The sequence below is a fragment of the Stegodyphus dumicola genome, chromosome X1, assembly GCF_044657685.1.
Source record: "Stegodyphus dumicola isolate Sdum_Otavi_A_Nest chromosome X1, ASM4465768v1".
Taxonomy (NCBI): Eukaryota; Metazoa; Arthropoda; class Arachnida; order Araneae; family Eresidae; genus Stegodyphus; species Stegodyphus dumicola.
Genome location: NC_140780.1, coordinates 173,679,924 through 173,693,729, shown reverse-complemented (window position 1 = coordinate 173,693,729; position 13,806 = coordinate 173,679,924).

The following is a 13,806-nucleotide window of genomic DNA, read 5'->3' as shown; positions in this document are numbered from 1 at the left end:
ACTGATACCTATATTTTCTTCACATTTATAAATTAGAAGGAAAATACAAAAATCTTACTTTCTTGTAAAGCAATCTTGTTTCAGCGTAGATATTTTCCCAGTCAAGACGGCGGTTTTCAAACTTCATGTGGTATATACTAAATATTCAACTGGTAGCGAACCCATCGTTAGCAACCTTACCCAATATCACTCTAAAATATTTTTAACTATATTTTTCATAATAGAGTTATTTTGGCAAACGTTTTTCTATTTCCTTATCGGTAGCCTTAGCTTTAGATTCATATAATTATTACTAAAATAAAATGTCATTTTTAAAAAAAAGCTGCCCGAATAGGGTCAAAAGTCATTTTTATGAGTTGCATAATTGATGCTTACGGAAACTAAAGCTGCCGTAGTTCATTACTTAAATTTTAACCAGCATATCTTTATTATATTACCTAATGTAAGAAAAATAAAAACGCAATTTTAAGTGAATATTGACTTTTAAACATAATTTTTTCTGTTCATTAAACAAGCAATAAATATTTTATGATTATCGTAAAACTACTTAAAGTTATTAATTTTACGGACTTTTATAAAAGATCTAAAACGAAGCTATTTACTTTATCATAATATCTTTAAATTCCGCAAATTTCTCCTTTTGTGCCCATAACAAGTTTCCGAGATCAATTTATCCTAAATTATTTCTGAAGTACAATCAGAAAATGCATTTATTTCAAAGAGATGTTTTCTAAAGAATTTGAAAAAAAATTCTAGTGCTCTACTTATCATTTTATTTTAAGAAACCGAAACTTTGCGGCGTATATTATATATGATTTTAAAGGTTCTTTTTGATACAATTTTGCTTTCTAGTGCACAATTCTAAACGGCTGTTATGCTTTCATTCACAAGCATCAATTATTGTAAAAATGCATAAATTCTAAAAAAGATAACAAAGAGTGTTTTCGTAAAACTTTCACGTGCTGCTATTTTCTAAATGATTAAGGAATCCTATTAAAGATAAATATATGAAAGGAAGGTATTTTATTATATTTTGAGGCATTTAACAAAACATTCTATTTATTAAATCATCCTTAACTGTAAGACCATCTTAATGGGATACATTTGCTACAAAGCCTGAAAAGATTTTGGTAACTTTTTAAAAGTTTTATATATACTTTATTTCAAGGAATTACCTTTATTTCAGTTCCCAGAATACACAGCACATTTATTCCGTTACAATTTGAATCAATGATCTTCTGCAATATAATGTATGTTAATTTCTGTTCTTAATAAATTTATGTTAATTTCTGTTCTATTTAACCTTGCAACCTTGGAAGTTGCAAGATTGAACTTGAAAAAGGAAAGATATATCATACTTGAAAAGGGAAAGATATATCATACTTGAAAAAGCAAAGATGTATCATACTTAACTCAAAACGTTAGAAACTTGTATAGAAGAACTTAGCAGTGTATTCATTGCCATGTTGTAGTTTTAGAGCTAACTAGTCTTGCAAAAAATATGGTCATGAATTGGTGTAATTCTCACAGATGTTCGCTGCACGACGACATGCGAAACTATGTGTATCGGTTTCTGAAATCCATCAATCCATGCTTAGGAAAGCAGCATCATTTATCCTGTTCATTGCTAAACCATTTCTAACTATGTTGAACTTTGGTTTGCGTATCTGATAGTGCGGCAGCAGGATTAAACATAATTGATTGTATTTACTTTTCTGTAACGTAACTGTAAACTAAGGACATTAGATATTAGCTGTGAAGCCGTAATTCAGAATTTATTCTATATATGAAAATCTTTGATTAAATGTGGGTAATGGCTTATAATTTCAAGATTAAGTTTCATAATTTGCCTGATATGAAGCCCAAGCATTTTATTAAGAACTTTTGCTGACCTTTGTATCTGCGGACTATTAGACATTAATAAACATAGAACATAGTTTAAATTAATTTACAGGAAAGCCAAATGCATCTTCCTGGTAATAGGCAGATACGAAATATTAGTATTAAAATTTATTTGTATTAAATATGAATAATAAACTTTAATCCTAAGTTACACTAAAACACAACTATGCATAAAATCGTGTTAAACAGAGACCGTAATGTTCAAATGCTCTTGAAAAGTCATGATTTTTTGCTGAACATAATAACCTTTTATTTCTTGCTTGAAGAATTATTCGTATGAAACTTATAACTGTCTTGTACTCTAGCTATTATGCATACAAATGCTGGACAACTGCGTGCTGTCTTGAAAAGCACCATATTTTAAAGTTCATTCATTTAGAACGTATAAAAGGTATTTCTCCCACGTTATTGGCGTGCCTTCGTGGTTTGGTGGTCTGCACACTGGGCCGGTATTCCAGAAGTCGATGGTTTGCTTCCCAGCGAAAGCGATTGCTCATTTTTCATCTTGCCTGCTTCCAAAAAATACCTAATGTCTCTACAGTGGTTCCCGAACTAAAAGGGTGGTGGATGATGATTCTCCCCACCCAGGATCTGGCGATTGGGTCCCCTAAAAACCCCAATCGCCGTTTAAAAGAGGCAGTAGATAAGGTATTTCTCCCACCTTCTTGGCGTGCCTTCGTGGTGTAGTGGTCTACACACTGGGCCAATATTCCAGAGGTTGCTCAGTTTTCATCTTGCCTGCTTTCAAAAAATACCTAATGTCTCTACACGTATACTTAAAACTTAAAGAATGTACGTGAAGTTAATGTTACCACAATACTGATGATGTTTCTCTGATTAACTAAAATAAGAAAAGATAGTAAAGACAGTCTAAAATAATACTTTTAAAGAAAAAATTATTACTTACTGAAATGAGATTAATCCAAGAATTCATTTATTTAAAGTATGAATAAAAAATAAATTAATTAAATATTTATTTAAAGTATGAATAAATGAAGACGTTTCGACTGAGACTCAGGTTAGGGATTTTTCTGTCTGTCCATTACTTTGTCAAATCAGCTATTAAAAATGGCTTGCTCTTTCTTTGACGATATTGGTAAATTTCAACTATTAATTTTTGAAGTTTTATTAATCTTTTATTCTCTCAGTCAGCATAATCTTAATACAAGAATATTTATCTAAAATTCTTTAGATCATTTTTAATATCTCAAAGTCCTCCTCCAGGAGTTCACGAAAATTACTTTAGTAGATATTGTACAAATGTTAGAGCATTATGCTCTTATTTCCGTATTTTCTAAAATAAATTTTATGAAATGTTAGCATCTTTTGTCAAATGATTTGATTGAATGCACCATCGTAACTTAAATTATCCTACTTAAAATTGTAAACCAATGCAAGGGTGGTATGTAGATGGTATTCTAACGCTAGCATCTTACCTATGTTGTACTATATGTTTGAATATATATTGACAATTATTTTGATACATACTAATTCAACGCAGCAGGCTGAATGAGTTACTGAGAAGACCTCAATATGCATTAGAAATTTACATGTGTTGATCAAAAAGTGTTGATGAAAAATTATTAAACAGGTAATATTAAAGAGTATTAAATTTCAACTTTTCTTTGGCATTAAATTCAGTAAAAGAGACTTTTTTATAGAATCTCCGTTTATCATATAAAATATCTGCGAATGTTCTGCTTTTGTTTTCATACACTAAAACGTATAATTAGCATCATCCGTTGAGACAGTTAAAAGAAACATATATTTCTAATTTCTTTAAAAAAACAGAAAAATGCGGAAGTTTCAGATAATCTTCCTCGACAAAATACTTCATTATGCGGTTCTTGAATACATAAAATTCAAATCTGCTAGGACGATGGAGACTTTCAGATGACCTTCAGCCCCGTCTACTGCCAATCTAAAATCTACCCCTTCTACCTAACCCAAGTAGCACCCAAGTACCCAAAGCACTATATCAGAGCTCAGAATGAAGATTTGAAATAACAGCTATTTATTAACACTTCAACCTAGCGGTTACATTAAATGAAATTATAACAGAAGCAAAACGTCTCTGCTTGTGGGTAATTCAGAATATAGTTAAAATACAAATCGAATCCAAAATACAAAATTCATCATGCTCTATTAAATCTTTACTTGGTCCTCAACGTTTGAGAAGCGAAGACGGCTAGCAGGAGTCGATAAATTCAATTCAACCAAGAGAAATATGAAGTAGAGTGACGGTCAGATAATGGTGATTGGAGCTGACAGAAGTAGAAGTGAAAACATAACGAAAATAGTAAGATAACTGGGTTAATTAGCACACGCCTTTATACATTTACTATACGCAAATTATTTGCGGTCTTCATCCATACTTTAACTTTTTTTCTTCTAAGAAAACTTATTTAATTATCGAACCAGATTGCTTTGAAATTTTTCGTTTTATTGAAAGCCTGAAAAGATTTTGGTAAATTTTTAAAAGTTTTATATATACTTTTATTTCAATGAATTACCTTTACTTCAGTTCCCAGAATACATAGCACATTTATTCCGTTACAATATGAATCAATGATCTTCTGCAAAATAATTTCCATCTTATTTCCTCTTGAAAAGCAATCAGCTCTTTAGATTAATGCCAAACAACAATTGAACTTTAAAATGTTTTTAAGTTAGTATTAAACAAATCCCATGCTCTGTGGAGCATGATTAGTAACAAACTTTCAATTAAAATCGAGGTAAGAAATCAGTGCTACAAACTTCGCTTGCCGATAATTGAAACTGAACTTAAAACTGAATTTAGTATATGTCTTCTTGGTTCCAGATATGAACCTGATACCATCCATTATAATAAACACTCCACCGGTCATACTTCGCATCACATCTATATTCGTTTCATATGATGTTATTTTGTTCCCGAAAAAATAAAATATACCCATCTGGTGGATAAATTTCATCTTTCAGCATACGCTAACCCTCTTTAGTCAGCGAATTGCTGAAAAAAGAAGCACAGTTTGCCATCAACTCTCGGCCGCAGCGGTCTATATCTTCTTTTAGTAGGAGCCAGCTGGCCAAAGGTATATGCTGCGTGATAAAGTGATATAGGCGGCACCAGATATCTTAGAACAGTGATGGGCGATCAGGGTGCTATTTGCGGCCAAGGATAGCAAGGATTTTCTCCCTACCTCTTTTATCATCCCCCCATCCTGGAATGATTTGAAAAAATGCCTTCTACCCTCAAATATATTTTCCCCTCAGCTTCAAAATCTCAAATATAATATTTTATGTCGTATATTTCTATCATACTATGCATTGGAAACTTCCTCCAGGAGTTTCAAATTTCAATAAAAATTATTCATTTCATTCGACTCACAAGTTAGCTAATGCTTTCGTGAGAATATTTACACCATTGTTTAAGTTACTGCTTGTGCCATAACTTTCAATCCATATCCCAAATAAAGTCAGGAAATCGTAAAGAATACGCGAATACTATATATTTAAATATTTATATGTATATTATTGAAGATTTTCTGTTGATCAATTATTTATGTGCCCGGATACGCTGTTCAGACCCCAGATTGATTGGATAGTATAGTTGTCGTATAGCAAAAGGTTATATTAAATATATAAAGGTAAAGCTGTGCTCAAATACTACTGCATTTGCGCATTATTTACTTTTATTATTTTCCATAATTTGTTTTCAAAACATACGAGTTTTAAATTTCTGGTTGAACTCTTCTAGAAAAACAGCGATTTCATTTCAATCCTGTGGTATTCTTTATTTTATTTTTTCTCCTTAAGATGTTGTCAACTGTATTTATTATTCAATCAGTTAAGTTCTAACAGTCTACCAAAGGAGTGTTTGATAGAAGACTTTTGTCATATTTAAATGCATTATCTACAAGAGGCAGAGTTTCAGATTTATTAGTAAGCTGCAATAAAAAGCTTTCATTTTTATTTATTTCTAAGATCTAAATTGGTTATACTGAAAAACAACTCGTTTGAAGTTTCTGTTATTTGTTAAAGGACGAGGGTTAAGAAGTTAGAAATACCTAATAAGTAGAGGATCCAATCTGATTTCCTATCATAAATAAAATCTTACTAAATAAGCTAATAAAGAGGTTGTTAATAAAGTTTTGAATCAGCAGTTTTCTATTTAATTTTATGTTAATAATTTTATATATATATTTAATTTTTAATATAAAATTATGTATGCATTATATTCCAATCATCTCGTTACCGTGAAAACGTGTAACTCAATTTGGAAGGAGGTCGATTTATGCAAATTCTTTTTTTTCTATTCATGTAGCTAATATTGGGTCAAAAAACTTTTGGCTGTACTGTTGCTTACAACCAACAGTACAACCAACTTTTTGAAACTTTATGCACTGCTTTTAAAGCATTAAGCACGTGATAATAGATTTGGAGTAACTGGAAAAGTTATACTTTGACTCAAATTTTCACATGAAAATAAGCAATTAGGTCCTATAATGTAAATCTCTGTAAATACTTAAATTCATTTGACTGCACTGTTTGTTTTGTGTAATATTGTGATAATATGTAGTATTTTATTTATTTGTTTAATTTTTACGTTTAGGATAATAGTTTCAGGATATATTTTGTGTATAATTCAATATGTCGCCACATCTATTTATTGTCTAGAAATGTAGATCTTTCAGTTCTGAAATCAACAACGTTAAAATTGTGAAAATAGTTCAACTGTAACGGTAACGGACAAAACAGCTTTTGATAACCTTGGCGATGATTTCTGTAGCCGAAATGGAGACATTTAGAGAATTGTTTGGTAACCTGGAGATACTTTGGAAATTTCAAGACGCTTATTTTTCAAACTTTAGGGAAGTGATATTTCCCGAAGCTTCAAGCCCGGGCAATACCAAATAAATGCGACTCCAACAGCCAGATTAATTAGTTATGATTACGCCCGAATGCTTCAAAGAATGTTTTTTTTTTACAGTTTAAAACGTTCGTTGATTTGCTTTATAGGGTTTACTCTCGGGTATATTGGAGATTTACGACACTTCTGTTGCGCTAAGGAAGATTTGTCTAAAAACCGCGTTGTCCTTGAGTTATTAACAAGTGATTATTTTCTTACGTGATTTTACGAATAACAACAAACTGTCAGTTTTTTCTCCTCAGTTGGAGGGATTATTTAGAGACATTCACCAACCCGTAACTAATAACAATATTTCTAAATAAAATTTTATTGTAAATGAATCATGTATTTAGGTATATTTCTAACCCTTTTATAAGTACCTGCAATTTCTCCAGTTAAATAAATTTCCAAGCTATACAAACAATGCAAATTTACCTTAATAAAGAAGGTGATTAATTTTCACATTCATACAAGCTATAAAACGATGTCCCGTACCTTCAATTAAATGTTCAGGTGCACCCAACCCGAGAGAAAAAGTACTAATGTTCTTTTAATAGGGCAGCTTACAGTTCTTTGAGAGTAGTTAGAAGGGTACACACACATACAGTTAGTCACAAAAGTCTGCGTACAGACTAAATTTTAAATTAAAAAAACACTTAAAGCATAGAAAAATGTATTTTAATCATTGCATTTTTTTTTCTTCTATTAGCTAAAATTGTAAGCTTAAATAAAAAGTAAATAATATCAGTGTAATACTTTTTACATTTTTTCAAAAATATATTTTGTCAAAAAAACTCAGAAGTTCCCTCCAATAAGTCTGCGTACACTTTAAAAAAAAAGCAAAATATAAGTTTTTTACATTACTTCAGTACTTTGTAGGATATCCTTTATTCTTCAAAACAGCTTGCAGACGTCTGGGCATTGACTGAACTAGTTTTTCAGTGTCATCCGACGTAAATTTCGCCCATTCTTCCTGCAATTTACTAATTAGCTTATTTCGCGATGTAATATTGTGTTTTCAAATTCGTTTCTCCAATTTTGCCCACAAATGTTCGATTAGGCTGAGGTCTGGTGACTGTGGAGGAATACGCAACTGTCTTGGAGTGTGATAGAGAAGATATTCCTTCACAATTTTAGCTATATGTTTCGGGTCGTTGTCTTGTTGGAAAATAAAGGTATTAGAAAGGTTTAAATTTCGGGCACTGTCTGGTAGATTTTTCTTCAGAATATCCAGATAAACATACTTATCCATGACTTTATCAATAATGTGAAAATTTCCAACTCCTTTCGACGACACATACACCCCCATACCATCACACCGCCAACTCCATGCTTGACAGTTGGATTTAAATTTCTCAGATTCAGTTCTGTTCCTGGTTTTCTCCATACAATAGGGTGGCCATTAACTTTAAATATTGTAAATATACTTTCATCTGACCAAATTACATTGTTCCAGAAGTCCTGCGAAGAGTTTAAATATGTTTTGGCAAAAGCAATTCTTTTCTTTCTATTTGTCTCGGAAATGTATGGCTTAGACCTAGGTTTGCGTCCATGATAATCGGACTTTCGCAGCACTTTTCGTACAGTTTCAGGAGAAATTTACTTGTTGCTAGTTAAAAAAATGTCTTTTGCAATGCTTGCAGCAGAAAGTTTAGGATTTTGTTTAATTCGTTAAAGAATTTTTCTTTCTTCTCTCTGCGTTAGCTTCTTCGTTCTCCCACATCTTGGTTTTACAGCAACACTACCAGTGTCAAGGTAGTTTTGAATAACTCTTTGCACACTAGAAAATGGTTTACCAATGGTTTTAGTAATATAACGAAGAGTTTTACCTTCATCTCTCAATTTGACCTTGAAAGTGTAACCTTCTTTGCATTCTCAAATTTGAAGTTTAAAAGTTAGATAAGAAATCCCCCGCCTCCTTCGCGTTGTACGCAAACTTTATTGGCTTTGATTTCTGGCCACTTATCTTTTAAAAATTAGTGTGCATAAATTATTAGATATGAAAATATTACAGTTAAATAATTTCAAAGTCCCTTATTGAAACTAAATATTTAAAAAATAAAACTTTAAGAAACTACCCTTTTCGCACCTTAAAATTTGGATTTGATATTACTTTTCTTGATGTACGCAGACTTTATTGACTAACTGTATATAATACATAAAATGCTTGCAAACGATTTTCAGCAGGTTTTAAGTCGGCTGTATATTGTGGCCATTCATGTAAGCAATGCAATTTCGAGGCACTAACCTACTAGGTCACTTCGTGTAGATACGTATTACCATCCATAAGAATAAATGCCGAACAGCAGCAAAGTCACTGATCCCGGTGCAAATCCCGGTGAACAGACTGGCTGACTGCGTGTTTTAGCAGTTTTCCTTATGCGTAATATTAGTTTCTCTTAAAGGTCCTCTATAAAATATTATATTAACTGTCAAGAATTGCAAGATATCTTAGTTCAAAAAACACTAATTCGAATCACACATAACATCAAGATACATGACCACTACAAATCAGGTTTCTAAACTGCCAAGTTTATTCAAGTCTAACACACATTCAACTGGCGGTGCCAGATCCAAGAACAAGAAGTATATATACATCATGAAAGATTTACGCCCTCTTTGGCGATTAAAATATATTTCCACATAAAATTTCTTACACACTGGGCCCGGCTGAAATGTAGTTCAGAACAATCAAGATTATCAGTGTTACAAGAATCATTATGCATTTCAATACAAATTCAAGTTTTTGTAATCAAGAAATGTCACATAAATATCATGAACATGTAAAACTTACCGTATGTTTTCAAGAATATCAAGTAAATTTTCAAATAAATTTCATCAAGAATTATTGTTATAACATCCCTGTTCAAGCATCAGGATTTAAATCAAGAATTTATATAACTCAAGATAATATTAAACAAATGATTTCAAAATCAAGACTATCATAATTCAACTAAAATACTAGAATTATTACAAGAAACCTGTCTTTTTTTTTTCAGAATTAAATTAAAATTTTAAATACACTTATACATTTCTACAACCTTAAAATTTTCTAATATATACATTTCTTTAAATATTAAATATACAGTACATTAAATAGCAATTAAATAAAAAAGATACAACATTAGTAGCATTACGATTACAATTTCAGTAAGGAATATACTATCATACAATATTAATACTCTTAGCACTCTAAATTTAGATAGAGGTAATGGTGCTATGACTTGTCGCATCGGTTCCGAGTTATATCGCTGACACAGTACACAGTTTCTTATAACACGTTTTACATTTTGTCTGGATCTAATTATCCAGTACTTTTCACGGAGGAACATGAGAGTACTAGCTACACCTGTATGAAGAACTCGTTCATGTGCCTCACGTACTAGAAGATCTGTAAAATGAGTTTTTGAAGGAATAATTATAGGATGCTTTTCATGAAAACTTAAAGTTGATTTTTGTAGTCTTCCTCCTACTAACAAAACTCTTTCCTCACTTAGAAAAGGATTTAGTTCATAAATGTTTGAGTGTTTTGAAATCAACTGTACCGACTTTAAACTATTAATTTCATCAGAAAAATGTTCATATTGAACTTCTTTTATCAAATATAATTCTGCGGCAAAAAGTTCTTCCGCTATGAAGGGTCCGGTTTTCTTGTCAGTTTTATTTTTCAGATTGTGAATAAACCTAAATATCCATGCAGTCACTCTAATAGCTCTAATTAATTTACTATAATTTTCAAGATTCAACAGAGAATTAGATTTTTCTGCAATAGACGGTAGTATTGTCGTATCATTTATACACTTTTTACGCTTTAATTCAGCATAAGAAAACTCCGTTGTCACGATAGATTTACTAGGCCAAGCACTCACTGATTCAACTAACCAGTCTGGTCTAGACTGCCATAATCTTGACGACAACAAATATTCGGCTGAACATCCTCGAGATAAAATGTCCGTTGGATTGAACTTCCCATTACAATGTATCCTGTTATTTGGGCAAGTTAATGATTGTATTTCAGATACTCGATTTTTTCCAAACATTTTCCATCGTTCAGGAGCACTATGAATCCAGTGAACCACTATCATACTGTCAGTCCACAGATAAATATTTTCTTCATGAATTGAAAACAGCTCTCTTAAATGTTTAGCAAGTCTTGCTGATGTTAATGCTCCTAGCAACTCTAACCTTGGAAGTGTGAGTTTTTGTTTTATTGGCGCAATTCTAGATTTTGTCATAATGAATGCTACCTGTCCTTCTTCAACTGACCTAAAATATGCAACTGAACCATACGCTTTAATAGATGCATCACAAAATAAATGAAGTTCGTATCCTTATTTTGATTCAATTTGCCGGGGAAATATTCTCGAGAAATTTCAAATTTCTTTAACTTTTCAATTTCACCGCTCCACTCGGACCACAACTGCTTACATTCAGTTGGAACTTCATCGTCAAATTCTAAACCCAACTGCCAGAGGTTTTGCATTTTCAATTTTACACGTAATACAAATGGCGCCAAGAAATCTACTGGATCGAAAATAGTAGCAGTCACCTTTAATATATTTCTTTTTGTGGTTTTTCTACAACTATTTAATGTTTCGCACAAGTTGTCTATGTTCAAGGAAATTACCTCTTTACTCGTACACCAGTTAAGCCCTAATACTTTAAAGAACTATTTAGTTCATTTTCTGATTTAATTATTCCACAATCATCCCAAAGTTTCTTTAGTTTCTCGGAATTTGTATTAAACTGACGCAAATTCATTCCGGCATCTTTAAGCACGCAATAGGCTCCAGTACTTAACTTAAAAGCCTGTTCCACAGAATCTGCACCCTAGAAAACATCATCTACGTTGATCGAACAGTTCAACATCTCAAAAATATCTGGATTTTCTAACTCTATTTTCTTTATATGCTTTTTTATAGTGCAAGCCAGAATGAAAGGGCTACATGATACACCGAAAGGAACGCGAGTCATTCTATAATGTTTCAAATTGTAATTATTATCAAAGTATAAAAACCGTAATACATCTCTATCAATTTCAGAGATTCCAATCTGGAGAAAGGCCTTTTCAATGTCTGCTGAGAACGCATGTTTGTATTGTCTGAACCTCAATATCAAGTCCAAAACAGAAGGATTCAAATTTGAGCCAGGCATCAAACAATTGTTCAGGGATACCCCATTACACTTCGAAGATGCGTCAAATACGATACGGACTTTAGTTTTTGATACATTTTTTCTTACAACTGGAGAATGTGGCATGTAATACATTTTACTACTATTACAACATTCAATTTCGCACTCTTCAATTATTTCATTTTTTAACTGTTCGTTTATTATGCTATCATAATTCGCCCTAAGCCATTCATCACTTTTTAGTTTATTAACCAAAGATACTAGACGTCGCTTTGAATTTTCTAAAGTATTACCCAAGTTTGCATGATGTGATTTCCATAACAAACGAGCTACATATCTACCATTAGTAAAATGCAATTCTTTTTCAAATTTCTCAACGACTGATTTATCGTCAGGATTCTTGTTCTCCTCTAAAACCAAATGGTCTAGACTCCAAAACCTTCGCAAACAGTCATTAACTGAATTATTATCTTCCTTCAAGCAATGAGAAGCACCAGTTGTAAAAATACAGGCACTAGACTAATCACCTTCTAAAGATCCAACTAAGGACCAACCAAATATAGAAGACACCGAAATAATTTATTAGTTACTCTTTTCTTTTCGTCTGTTTGCACTTCCCAACATGAATCAGATCCTAACAATATTTTTATTTCAGCTGCTTCACCACTATCGGCTAATTTTAGATTTTCTGATTTTAATATTTCTAAAATGTTTTTGGAGGGAATTTTTGTGATCGCTCCAGAAATTGTATCTGTAACAAGAGCTTCAATAGTGATTGAGTCATTAGGGAAATGCATACTTTTCAGGGTAATTTGAACAACATTATATTCTATTAGTCTACCTTGGCTATACCCAAATGAATAAATATATAACATTTCTTTCCTTAAAGTCCTTAATTTTAGTTCTTTATCCAAATCAGATCTAATAAATGACCTCTGTGATCCACCATCAATTAAGATTTTTACTATTTGGCTTCTAGTACTATCTGTATCTGAAGCGTTAACAGTGCAAGTTTGTAAATATACACCTTTATCAGCAGTTTCAGAAACAGTCTCAGAGTTAAACGACAGGTATGCAACTACATTCTGCTTAGAATCTGATACTGTAACTACACTGGTGTGCAAAAATTAAGGACGAAGTCGAAAAATTAGCATATCAGCTGAACGAAGAGGCAGAGCGGACAGAAAGACCAATCAGGAGATTAAGTAAGGTGATGTATGGTAGCACATGCTCAGATATGCAGGTAGACATAATGGGGGAGTGTCTGAGTAGTATAAAGCATGTTGTCGGTGTAAGATCAGTATTTCTGGCAAAGAGATTGCACGCCGTATAGCAGTTAAAAATCACACCGAGTTGCTGCCTCAGCGAGAAATGGCGAATAATCAATCTGTTAGACGACATCTGGATGCTTTTACCCGAGGTCGAATCATTGGGAAGTTGGAGAAAGGCCGCAGTGTGACAAGTGTGGCTGCAGAGTTTGGAATTGCTCACAGCATCGTTTCACGACTTTTCAGACAATTTCAAACTACAGGAACAGCTATCCGGGGGTTTAGTAGTGGTCGTCCACGAGGAACCACACCCGCAGATGACCGATATATTGCCTTACAGGCCAGAAGAAACAGGCGGCAGACAGCGAGAGAAATCACTAGACACACGACACAGGCGACTGGACGACCGATATCGCGTTTTACCGTGGCCAGAAGACTGCACGGTGGTAGTCTGTTTGCACGACACCCTGTACGGTGGGTACCTCTAACGCCTGCCCATCGGAAAAGGCGTTCTCTGTGGTGCCGGGAAGACCGGAACTGGAGAGACAATGAATGGGGACGAGTACTCTTTACAGATGAGAGCAGATTCAGTCTGAGTAGCGATTCTCATCG